Raw genomic sequence first — 11,406 nt, forward strand, 5'->3', positions numbered from 1 at the left:
CTTCAGAAATGTCTTAAAGGTAGAGTTGCGTGCTTGCCATTAGATTTCAAGCAGAATATTGACACTATAGGGTTGCAGAGAGATTCTGAAGAACACTTATTTTTCTAGTCAATGGTGACCCATACCAAGAATATACAAATATGCAAGTAAGAAAAGCAACAAGGGGCGTGGCCAAGCAAGATGTCTGCCTAGTCGCATTTCCCCAGAACACCCACCAACACACATAAAAAATTCGACATCATCTTGCGTTGCCGGTGCAACAATTATCTCCACATGGCAGCACTGACTTCCTGAGCAGACCCCGGCCATGGCGGGGGTCCAGACATGTCGGGGCCCAGGACGGAGGGATCTCCTACGACGGCGTGTGCCAGAAGCCCAGTTACAAGGAATCAGCACTAGGGACGGAGTGCTGGAAGGACGTCGGAGCCCACTTCGCCAACGTGGTGCAGAGCTCGCCCGCTGATCAGAGCCTGGTAAGCCCAAGAAGGCACTGTAGATGGCGCATGGAGACCGAGATTGGCCTTGCCATGTCACACACGAGGAGGAGGACCATGCTCATTCCAGTGGAACCACAAATGTGAGAGAGTTGGGGCCAGCGGTTCTGCCGTGCGAGGCCTGTTGGCCGAGTGCAAGTTGGGCCCTGATCTGTATGTTGCTTGGGAGGAAGCATGACCTGCTATGCCAGTAGAGCGGGCAGCTAGGAGCTGGTCCAGCAACAGGCCAGAGCAGTATGTCAAGGAAGAAGTTGGAGGTGAGGGATTACCTGATGAGCTGAAGCCCCACAGGCTTCTAATATATTGGGCGAACTTTGAACTGAAATACCTGGCTCACTTGGTGGACTAATAATTATTGACACCCTCAATACCTGGAGATGAAGCTGTATTGGGCCCTGCTGATAACTGGTTTTGCGGGGTCCTTTACAGCTGGGGTGCCTGGCCTGAACTCACTGACTGGGGCCCCTCTAAAACCAACATAACTGGAGACAAATATCAATACAGAGGGCTTCTTCCCTACGATACCCAGATGGCTCAAGATAAATTCTTGAAGCCAACACAAGTTAACTAAATTGACAAATACGCCCAGCCCTTGCCTGTGGTGGGAGCAGGTGGTGGACAGGAGAAACTGCCCCCCCAGAGGGGGGAGATTTTGGCTGTAATTAAGCGGTCAAAGGAAATCACTCTCGCAAAGATAGACACCATGGTGCTCGAGGTGGGTTTTTTCAAGGCAGACTTCCACAAAATGTTTAAGAGGGTCACTGTAAAATCCAGTAAATCCAGTACTTGTATAGCGCACGAATGGAGAGGGTACTGTGCAGATACTAAAATCGGAAGTAGCAGCCTTAAAACAAATGGTTTCTAACTTGCAGACTCTATCAACTCGAGTGGAGGACAGGCTTGAAGATTGATAGGAGTGCTCAGATGGAACAACTTTCGCTTCGTGGGGTTCCCCAAGAGAGCAGAGAAGCAATCTGTGGAGTTATACTTAGAGGACTTGATCAGGAATACTTTGAGACCCATGAGACTTCTTTCTAAATTCTTCACATTTGAGTGAACCCACAAGGTGCTGGCTCCTGTGTACAAATCTGGCGCCCCCAATATGCCATTATAGCCTGGCTATGTCTGGGTTCATTGTGCCGCCCAGTTTGGGGGCTGGAACATAATGATATTCCCTGACTACACCTGCAAGGTGCAAGACATGCACATAGACTTTATGGAAGTCATAAAATGTCTACGGGAAAAGGATCTCTATTACAGCTTTATATTTTCTGCCATACTTAGGGTGCAAACCCAATGAGGCCAACGAATGGCGGAATGCACTGGGAGGGCCATCCCGGCAAGGACCTCCTGTCTGCACTGGCCCTGGAAGTGGAACTAAACCCCAGAAATTCAGAACCCAAAGACACTCAGTGGATTCAATTTCAGGCTCATGGGTCCATTGAACCGGGCGGATCTTGGTGTGCCTGGATGTGACCCTAACAGACTTGACCACTGTACCTGATTCCTGTGAGTCTTTCATGTCCCACAGAGACACCAGATACTACCAAAGTGATGCCATCAGACAGGACCAGGGATGACAGTGTGGACAATGTGCAAGTATAATGCTTTCCGTTACTGATGCTCTGTGCTCATAGATATACTGTTCGCTCGATTTTTCCATGACATTTCTGCCAGAGATGGAGTGACCTAATCCAGTTATGACCCTGTTTTATCTATCATTGGGGGTGAGGCAGTCATTTCTATTGTATTGTTTATCATATTTCCTAAGCTACAATCGGTAACATAGTACTATGTGTGCATTTGTGAGGTCAAAGTGGGCCACGGTCCGGCTGGGCAGGTTGAGAGGCATTGGCTTCACCGGCCTGATGGGATGATGGGTCCTATGTTTTATGCACTTACATTAGTTGAGGCGATTGCCTTCTTGGAGGGGATGGGGCGATGGGACCTAAATTTAGCCAAGTTGGGATCGGCCATCATAGTTTGAACTCACAGCCTGTGGGTGGGAGAGTTATCTGTTGCTATGGGTTCAAGTGTTCGAAACTAGGACTGGTGAAAACTGGTTTTATGGTGATGTTTATGAATATGTGTCACAGTGCGTGTGTGTGGGGAATTGGGGCCGGCAGATGTAGGGAGCACAGTGGGGCGTAGGCACAAGCAGTTTCAACTTGATATGGTTACCCAATGGAAATGTATGACCTGCAGTTTTTGGAGACTAGGCCAGCCTTACAAGCCACAGAGGGTTTGGTATTGGGTTTCTGTAGCCTTCCTTCAGGAGACACATACATGAGGAATGTGTATCAAATATTATGCTGCAGATGGCGGGGACAAATATTTTCAACTTTACACTCAAACTATGCTAGATGGGCTCTCATATGGTTAGCGCCTAGTGTTCCTTTGTGGTGAAGGGGGTGAAGACTGATCCAGAGGGTTGGTATGTGATTGTCTCCAGAACGCTGGATGCATGTGATGTTTGTCTGGTGAATGTGTATGCACCCAATGTTGATGATTCTGCATTCTTTTGAACAATTCTGAGAGTGGCCACAGTCATGTGGGAAATAATTCTGGCAAAGGCTCTCAACTGGGTACTAGATGGTGAGCTAGACCATGCCCCCCCACCCCACCCGGCAGACACCAACCCCGCAAAGACGAACGCTCTTCGGTAATTGATGGGGGGACTGGGACTGAAGGATGTATGGAGGACATGCTGCCACAGACTAAGACTTACTCCTGCCTTCTCCCAGCTACCGGGACATATAGCCGCATTGATTATTGTCTAGTATCAGGTGCCTCGTTGCAAAGTGTGGAAAGTGCTTTTTATTTGGCACACTATCAATCTGATCATTCACCTCTCCTAGTATCGTTTCAACTAAATAGAGAGACACCCAGGGAGCCATTATGGAGTCTATGGATTGACGCGCTGTCAGACCTGTAAGTGGTCGCTGGTGCTGTAGCGGAAGTCCTTGATCTTTATTTTACTGAAAAGAGGGGTAGCACAACCACCAGAGCTTTGGAATGGGATGCAATGAAAGTGGTACTACGCAGTGAGTGTATGAAAGTAACGTAAGGAGTCAAACAGCACCTTACTAGACTCTTAGATGAGCATGAGTTCCAGCTGGGTATTCCGGAATGAGAGGCGGTTCAACAGCCTCTTTGTTTGCCTGAATGGAAGAAGTACAAGCGGGAGCTATTGGAAATCTGGGACAGATAAGCCAAATTTGTCAGTTCCAATTACAGACATCATCTCCACGTGGAAGGTGTCACGGCTAGTAGAATGCTAGTCACGCTTATACGCTGCGAGACCCATCACCCACCTATAGTGGGGATACGAGATCCACAAGGATATTTAGTGAGCTTGCAGGAGGGCATCACAGAGGTATCTGCACAACATTTTTTTTTTTTTAATTATAGTTTTATTTTCCAAAAAGACACAAAATCCAAACAAACCGAAAGAATAGTCATGTTGCACCTTATCATCATACAAAAATAATAATAAACATAATCCCCATCACAAATACAACAAAATACATAAGCAGCAAATTAGAATAACAACAAAAATAAACCCCCATATCGTGCCTGAGCGATAACACAGAGTAGGTATCTGCACAACATTTGCAAGGGGTTTACAGGGCGCCACTAGATAGTACCACTCAGGCAAGGACCATTTACCTAGCAGATATTCAAATGGCCTCCCTGTCCTGGGAGGAGAAAGATGGGTTTGACACCCCCATTACTAGGGAAGAAATGATGGTTAAGATACAAGGCTTGAAGACAGCCAAGACCCCAGCAGGAGACGGCCTGAGAGCAGAATGTTATCAAAGCAGAGCGGGGGGATGGCTGACCGGCTGCTGGAGATATACAATGAGGCAAATTGCAGGGGGATAATCACTGCCTCCATGAGGGAGGCGCTCATAGTTATGCCTGTAGAGATGGCACGAGTGCTACCGCCCATTATTGATGCTCAATATAGATGTAAAAATGCTTAGTAAAGTTTTGGCTACCAGTCTGCTGGAGTACACGCCCCAGCTGATCGCTGAGGAACAGTGTGGGTTCCTCCCTTGCAGGAACACCCTTTGTAATTTGAGGAGACTGTCCCTGGTGATGCATTCCCCAATTCTAAAGGAGGACGGGTGTGCACTGGGGCTGCTAGACATCCAACAAGCGTTTGATTTCCTTTCATGGGAATTTCTATGGGAGGTGCTGCGCAAGATTAGCGTTGGGGCGACATACATTGAATGGGTGCAATTTTATGCTGTGCCCCATGGGGGGGGGTGGGGGGTGGGAGAGGGTGAGAGTGAGGAGCACGGTATTGAGATGATTCACTCCGAATCAGGGGACAAGACAGTGGTGCCACTTATCACTGCTACTTTTCGCCCTGGCAAAACCTTGGCTTGCCGGTTGCAGACTTTGATGCAGAGATCGGTGATAAAGATTGGGGAATCCACGCAAGCTTTGGTGTATTTGTGCAGGCCCGCGTACTCTGTCCCTATTATGTAGGGGTCCTGATTGAGTTTGGTGAGTGAAATAGTCTACATGTAAATTGCACCAAATTGAAACTATTTCAATTGAGGATGCTGGCAAGCATACCAAAGCAGGATTTACCTTGACTAAAACTTCCATGGGAGACGGAACTAGTGAGATATCTGGAGCCCACAATCATGCATGGGGCCCGGAAGTTCAAAACTGTAAATATGGTGAGAGTGATAGATGGTTTGAAACCCTCAATGAGATCCTGGAACACACTCCATCTTTCTATGATGGGGAAACTGGCACTAGTGAATATTACCTTGATGTCTGTATATTTTCCAAGGGACCCTCTTCAAATTCCCCTGGAGGTTACTAACAGACCTAGACAGGTTTGTAGTGGATTTACTACATGCTAATAGGAGAAAGAAGATTAGCTTGTCCGCCTTGAAGCACCATGGAGTAGGTGTGGTTTCGAGTTACCCTACCTTTAACTTTACTATCTCGCCGCACAGTTGCAACATGCGTTCCACTGGTTGGACGACAAGGAAAACTGGGAAATTAGGTTACTGAAAGATACCTGCAATGGAGTTCCATTGCCTGAGTTGTTGATGATGAGGGGAGAGCCCCAGTCGCCGTGCTCTTTGTGGTCTGGCAGGTATGTGGGGTTTGGGAGAGAACGGTCAAGATAGTGCTAAGGAGGGCTCCTTTTGTGCCAGATATGAAAATCTGGGCACTTCGCCTGTTAGACCTGGCACCTTGGCGTGAGTCTCCCTTCCACTTTTTGCTGATGTGCTTCAGATGTTTTGCTGGTGTTCGGTGCTCAGGGCACTGTGCCACGGCCAATCCGTGCAAGTGCTCCCAATATAAAGTGTATATGTAATTGATTTCCATGATTGGCTTATTTGGTTTACTGTCAGTCCCCAGTAACGTGAACGAGGAGTGCCGGGGCTTGTAGATACAGATGCTGCTAGTGGGCCTGCAGCGCTGGTTGCGCCACCCACAGAAGTGGCCTCGTAAAATGTGTCTCGGGTCCGCCATTGCAGACCCTGCGTACAGTCTGGTACTGTCACGCTGACTGCGCAAGTGCACACACTTGCCAGTCTCTACACCTTCCTTTAAACTTCATATCAGTCACCCCTATGGTAGGCCTATGGGCAGGGTGCATTGTAAGCATAAGGTAGGACAAGTCATGATGTGTGTGGCATATCCTAGTAGTGAATTACCGCCCTTTTCGTTCTTCACTATTGAAGGGCTGCCTGTTCTCTTAGGCCAATGTGAGCTGCTGGAATTATTACACGCTATAGTCCCGGCAGGCTCAGGGAACACGGTGGCACGTCAAGTTTAGTATGCCTGAACTCAGAATAATAAAATACATCCTTTAGCAAGGGTGATTTTAATATCCTGTGTTTGCAAATGCTACTTTTAGAAAGTTAGCATTTGCTCGCCTAACTATTTCAGCCCGCCTCTGCCAGGATGTGTGTCTGCTGTCTGGGTTTGTGTGAGTGACAGGGCTGGGGAATTCCCGGGGACAGTCGTGGTTACCAGGTGGTGAGTAGGGTGCTTACACCAGGATGGGTGGGCGGAGTAGTTCTTGACTCTGAATAGGGTTGTGCTCCACCACCACAATGCTGGCTCCACCTCCTGCGGAGCGTCTGATGTCCCTCCCCTGCACCCTGAAAGAAGACGGCAGCTTCCTGTCAACAGAGTGCTCCAAAACTGGGTTGAACCAGGCTCAGGCCCCCTGGCCTGCAAAGACAAAAGAAACTGAGTATAAATATAGGAGCCCTGCTCCTAGCAAATCAGATCCTGTTTTGACCACGACGAACCTCTGCCTGACTACAAGGACCAAGAGAAGCTGAAGGACGGAAACCGGTCTTTGCCCTGAAGGACAGGCCTGCAGTGGTGCCTTGCTGAGAATGGAGAGGAAAAGACCAGAGAGGACTTTGAAGACTTGTGCCTGAAACAATCTCCAAGGGCTTGATCTCGAGCTTGCCCCCTGAACGGAACCCCAGGACCATTGGGTTTTATTCTGCCTGTGCCCGTCTGCTGTTGGGCCTTTAGTTCTTATTCCCTCGCCAGAGTTGTGACTCGGGGGCCTTCGCCCCTTCTAAGATCGTGACAGCTTGGAGCCTGGTCGCCCCGCCGCAGAGAGCCCCGCTCAAGCTTGAGTCGCTCTCCGCTTCAGTGCCGGGCCGCCCACTCTCCTGTCACCTCGCCTGCTACGGAGCGCGTTGTGCGCCTTTCATCTTCTCCCGCCGGAATCTGCACAGAGCGCATCCGATAGCCTCGGACAGTCCGTACGTCGTAACGTACCCGACTGTCTCGCTTTGCCCTCCTGCATACCAAGGCTCGTGCCACACCTCAAGAAAGGCCTTCCGTACATTGGTACCGGAGGCCCGGTGCTGCACCCATCTGCCCGAGAACGCGACGCCCCACACAGATCTACAGGTACGACCTAGCGTGCTAAGAAGTAGTACGCCCCGCAGGCCTGAAAGTCGCCTCGCCCCGTGAGCTGCATCAGACCCCGGATCGCCACAACCCTCCACACCGTCCCGCTCACCTGCCTCGCACCTCGAGGGGGCTCCGAGCCGGACAGATCCTTTGGAGAACCGTTGACCTCGTCCTGGGTCCGCCCTCACCAGTAGCCGTGCCTGAAACGCCTCGGACACTCAATGCAAGGTACACCGGAACTCTATCCAGAGTTCGCATCGGATCCAGGGTCCGCAACTTTTGTTTTCCCTGTCATCGTACCTTGCTGACCAAGAACACTTTAGAACAATTGCCTATTTAAATCTGGTGGCCCTCAATAGCTAAATGTTATATTGTCTTGTGATAATCCTGCATATGAAGTATTTTTACATAGAGTCTACGTATTTTTGATACAACCTTACGACTGGTGTCCGTTTGTGGTGGGTCAGTGGGTTTACAGTATGTGATCATAAATGCTTAACTAACTATCGCCCTGAGGATTAGCCTTGTCTGCTCACGCCACGCAACCTAGAGGGTGAGCGGGGGTTATTCTTACGGAGTAGTTCCCTTGCCCTGACTAGAGGAGAAGGTCCCTGCTTGTCACAAGTGCATACCTGTGCCAGCCAGAGACCTCCGATTCTAACATCGCCCATTTAGATTTACTGAAGAGCTATGTCCATAGATAAATGGAGGACGGGGGGTTGTAATACTCTGCAGGATCTCTACCCAGATGATAGGTTAATTACCGTAGTGGACCCCATCAATACATTTCAGCTTGGATCAGGACAATGCCTTCAGGCCACTAAAATTGCAGCATCTGCGCATGGAATATGGCCATCCTTTACATACTCCCCACAGATTTCCTACACACTGGATACACTATTGGCTATGGCGGGTGGAAGGAAGCATATTTCCCATATCTACCGAGCTCTGCTGGAGGACGCTTCCCTGAAAGAGCTCCCAATACAACACAAGTGGCATGGTATCTTAGAGACACCCCTCTCCCAGAAAAACTGGAAGGGTATACATGCAGGAGTAAAGTCAACATCTAATAATGCGTGGTTTAAATTACTGCAATACAATCTGATATATAAATTTTAGGTCACACCCTAGAGGCTCCATCCAATATAACAGAGCACTCCATCGGGTGCCCCCATTGTAGGGGAGAAAATGCAGACCTCATACACATGTTTAGGAGATGTTCGGCCCAGGTTGAATATTAGAGGGTGGTCCTCATTGCACTTAGAAATGCCATGGGATGGAAGTTCCCTAGGGAGGAGGGTTACTGTTGACGGAGGCGTATACCCATAAAGAAAGAAAAAACTAAGCAGAAAATTTCTGATTCTGAGCCTAGGCCTAGCAAAGCACAGGATCACCATAGGATAGCTTTCGCCAAAAGCGTCTAAAGTAACAGACTTTCTGAGAGACATGACTGAGCGGGCGAATGCGGAGGTAAGACTCATGCGCAAAAAAACATGCAGAACAATAAACTGGTGGATAATTTGCAGGCCTGGGCAGTAATGCTCTCTGATCCATTGCACCCCCCCCCCAATGAGTGGCCACCGTAGGTACATATGAAGCTGAGAATTCTGAAAATACAGGGTTATAAAAAGAGTTGTCGCAAAGATGTATAGTCTATGTTATGTAACCGATATTACTGAACTATTTATACAGCACCTGCCCAGGGATACCGACTTGAATGCACTGTTCTTGTTAAATGTGTTGGGACCATAATGTAAGGCAGAATAGAGAGGGGAGGGTAATCACATAGGAGCCGATTCACAGAACTAACTTAAGACAAAATCCTAAACTTACTACTTTTGGTATTCACAGAAGTTAGGATTTTGTCTTAAGTTTGTCTTAAGACAGACTTAAGACAGACTTAAGACAGACTTAAGTTAGGATTTTGTCTTAAGTCTGTCTTAAGTCTGTCTTAAGACAAACTTAAGACAAAATCCTAACTTCTGTGAATACCAAAAGTAGTAAGTTTAGGATTTTGTCTTAAGTTAGTTCTGTGAATCGAGCCCATATTGTTTCTCCTTGTGTTAATGAGACTTTCATAACTGTGTTGGGTAAAAGATGCACAGAAATTTGGAACAGACAGTGATGAGTCTGACTTGTCTTTCCTAGAACAGTATGTGACATGCATCATCCCAAAATATGGTGCTGACAAGTGCTTGAAACAACAAATTCTACAGTTTCAAACTCATAGATGTGGGTAGTACTGTCATTGAAAATACAGATGCAAAGGGACATTTTACATGAGATGTCGTTTTGGATTCCCACAACATGTCAGAACGAAGAATAAACAGCTTTTTGTCTGCAGTCAGACATACACTGACACGGAATTCACAGAAAAATATATACAACCTCTGAAGAACAGAGGCTTCCAAGTATATAAATATTAGAATTGGGGATCTCTGGTTGGCACAGGTATGCACTTGTGACAAGCAGAGATCCTCTCCTCTAGTCAGGGCAAGGGCAATATCCCCAAGAAATAACCCCTGCTCACCCTCTAGGTTGCGTGGCGTGAGCAGTCAAGGCTTATCTCAGAGGCGATGTAAGTTAAGCAGTTGTAACCACACACAGTAATCAAGTGACAACACTACAAATGGACACCACACAGGCTTTTATATCAATAATAGTAACTTTTTATATAAGACTTAGCACAAGACCAAGATAATGGCAAAAATAGACCACAATACTGTTAGCAATGTAGAGTTCTTGTTGAATGCGTAGTTTTTCAGTTCTGTGCGACTCGCTCCCTTGGTTCGGCTCGTACGGTAATTAAATATGAACACAAGAGTCTAATGCGGGCAGCGGAAGCTTCCGTCTGGGGCGTATTAGGATGGGGGTTCGAGGCGTACACAGTACCTTTGATTCGATGAGTCCGGCACGGACGAGGCTTGGTAACAGGTGGAGATGCAGCAGCGTTGTCGATCCTTATGGTGCGAGCACCGGCTCGTGTGTAGTCGTTGATGCGAGGCATAGGTTGGGGGACGCGTAGAGTGAGGCGGACGGTGCAGGCTGCGAGTCGTTTCCGTTATGATGCAGCGTACGAGCTGTGCCTTTAAGAGCGGGGCGCCTTTCAATCCCGGACACCGCAGTGCTAGGCGGACAGTACGCTGCAGGTGTGCGAGCCGTACTCAGCCCTGCGGTGCTCTCGTAGCTTCAATGCCAGCGCAGGGGGCACGGCGAGCAGTGCGGCTCGAAGGGGAAGGGTGAAGCGGTGTGCGGTGCGGGGCCCTCCTCTTACGGTGCAAGCTACGGCTCGTGGGGGAGCGGAGTCGCTTTGTTTGGGGCGGACACTTGGTACGGGGCTTCACAGCAGTCAAGTCTTTGAGGCGCACACAGATCGCGGTTAGAGCTTTACGGGGAAATCAGCGTTTTCCAGCAGCACTCTTTAAGGCGGGAAGTCCACTAGTCCTGGGACTTCGTTCAGGGGGCAAGCTCACCCACAAGCCCTTAGAGATCTTCAAAGCACAAGTTGAGCAAATGTCTTTTCCAGTCTTTTTCCTCTCCTTCAGTAGCAAGGCAACTACTGCAGGCTAATCCCCCAGGTCAGGGACAGTACTCCTCTTTACAGCTTTCCCAGTTCCTTCTTGTCGGGCAGAGTTTCTTCTTGTTTCAGCAGCATCTAATTTCTTGGGCTCAGGGTTCCAATACTTATACCACAATTCTTTTGTTCTTTCAGGCCAGGGGGCCGTTTCTTAACCTAAATCAGTTCTTGAGTACTTTGTGGATATGTCTCTGTGACTTTCTTTTCAGGGAGCAGGGCAGAGACTTCAGACACTCCGCAGGAGGCGGAGACAGTATTGTGGTGGAGAGGGGCAGGCCTATTCAGAGCCCAAGATGTCAATCTCCCTATTCACCACCACCAGGTTACCTAGCACTGCCCTCTGGAATCCCCCCAGCCCTGTCACTCACAGAAACCAGACAGCAGATACACATCCTAGCAGAGGCGGGCTGAAATGGT

Source organism: Lissotriton helveticus, chromosome 9, assembly GCF_964261635.1.
Source record: "Lissotriton helveticus chromosome 9, aLisHel1.1, whole genome shotgun sequence".
NCBI classification, from domain to species: Eukaryota; Metazoa; Chordata; class Amphibia; order Caudata; family Salamandridae; genus Lissotriton; species Lissotriton helveticus.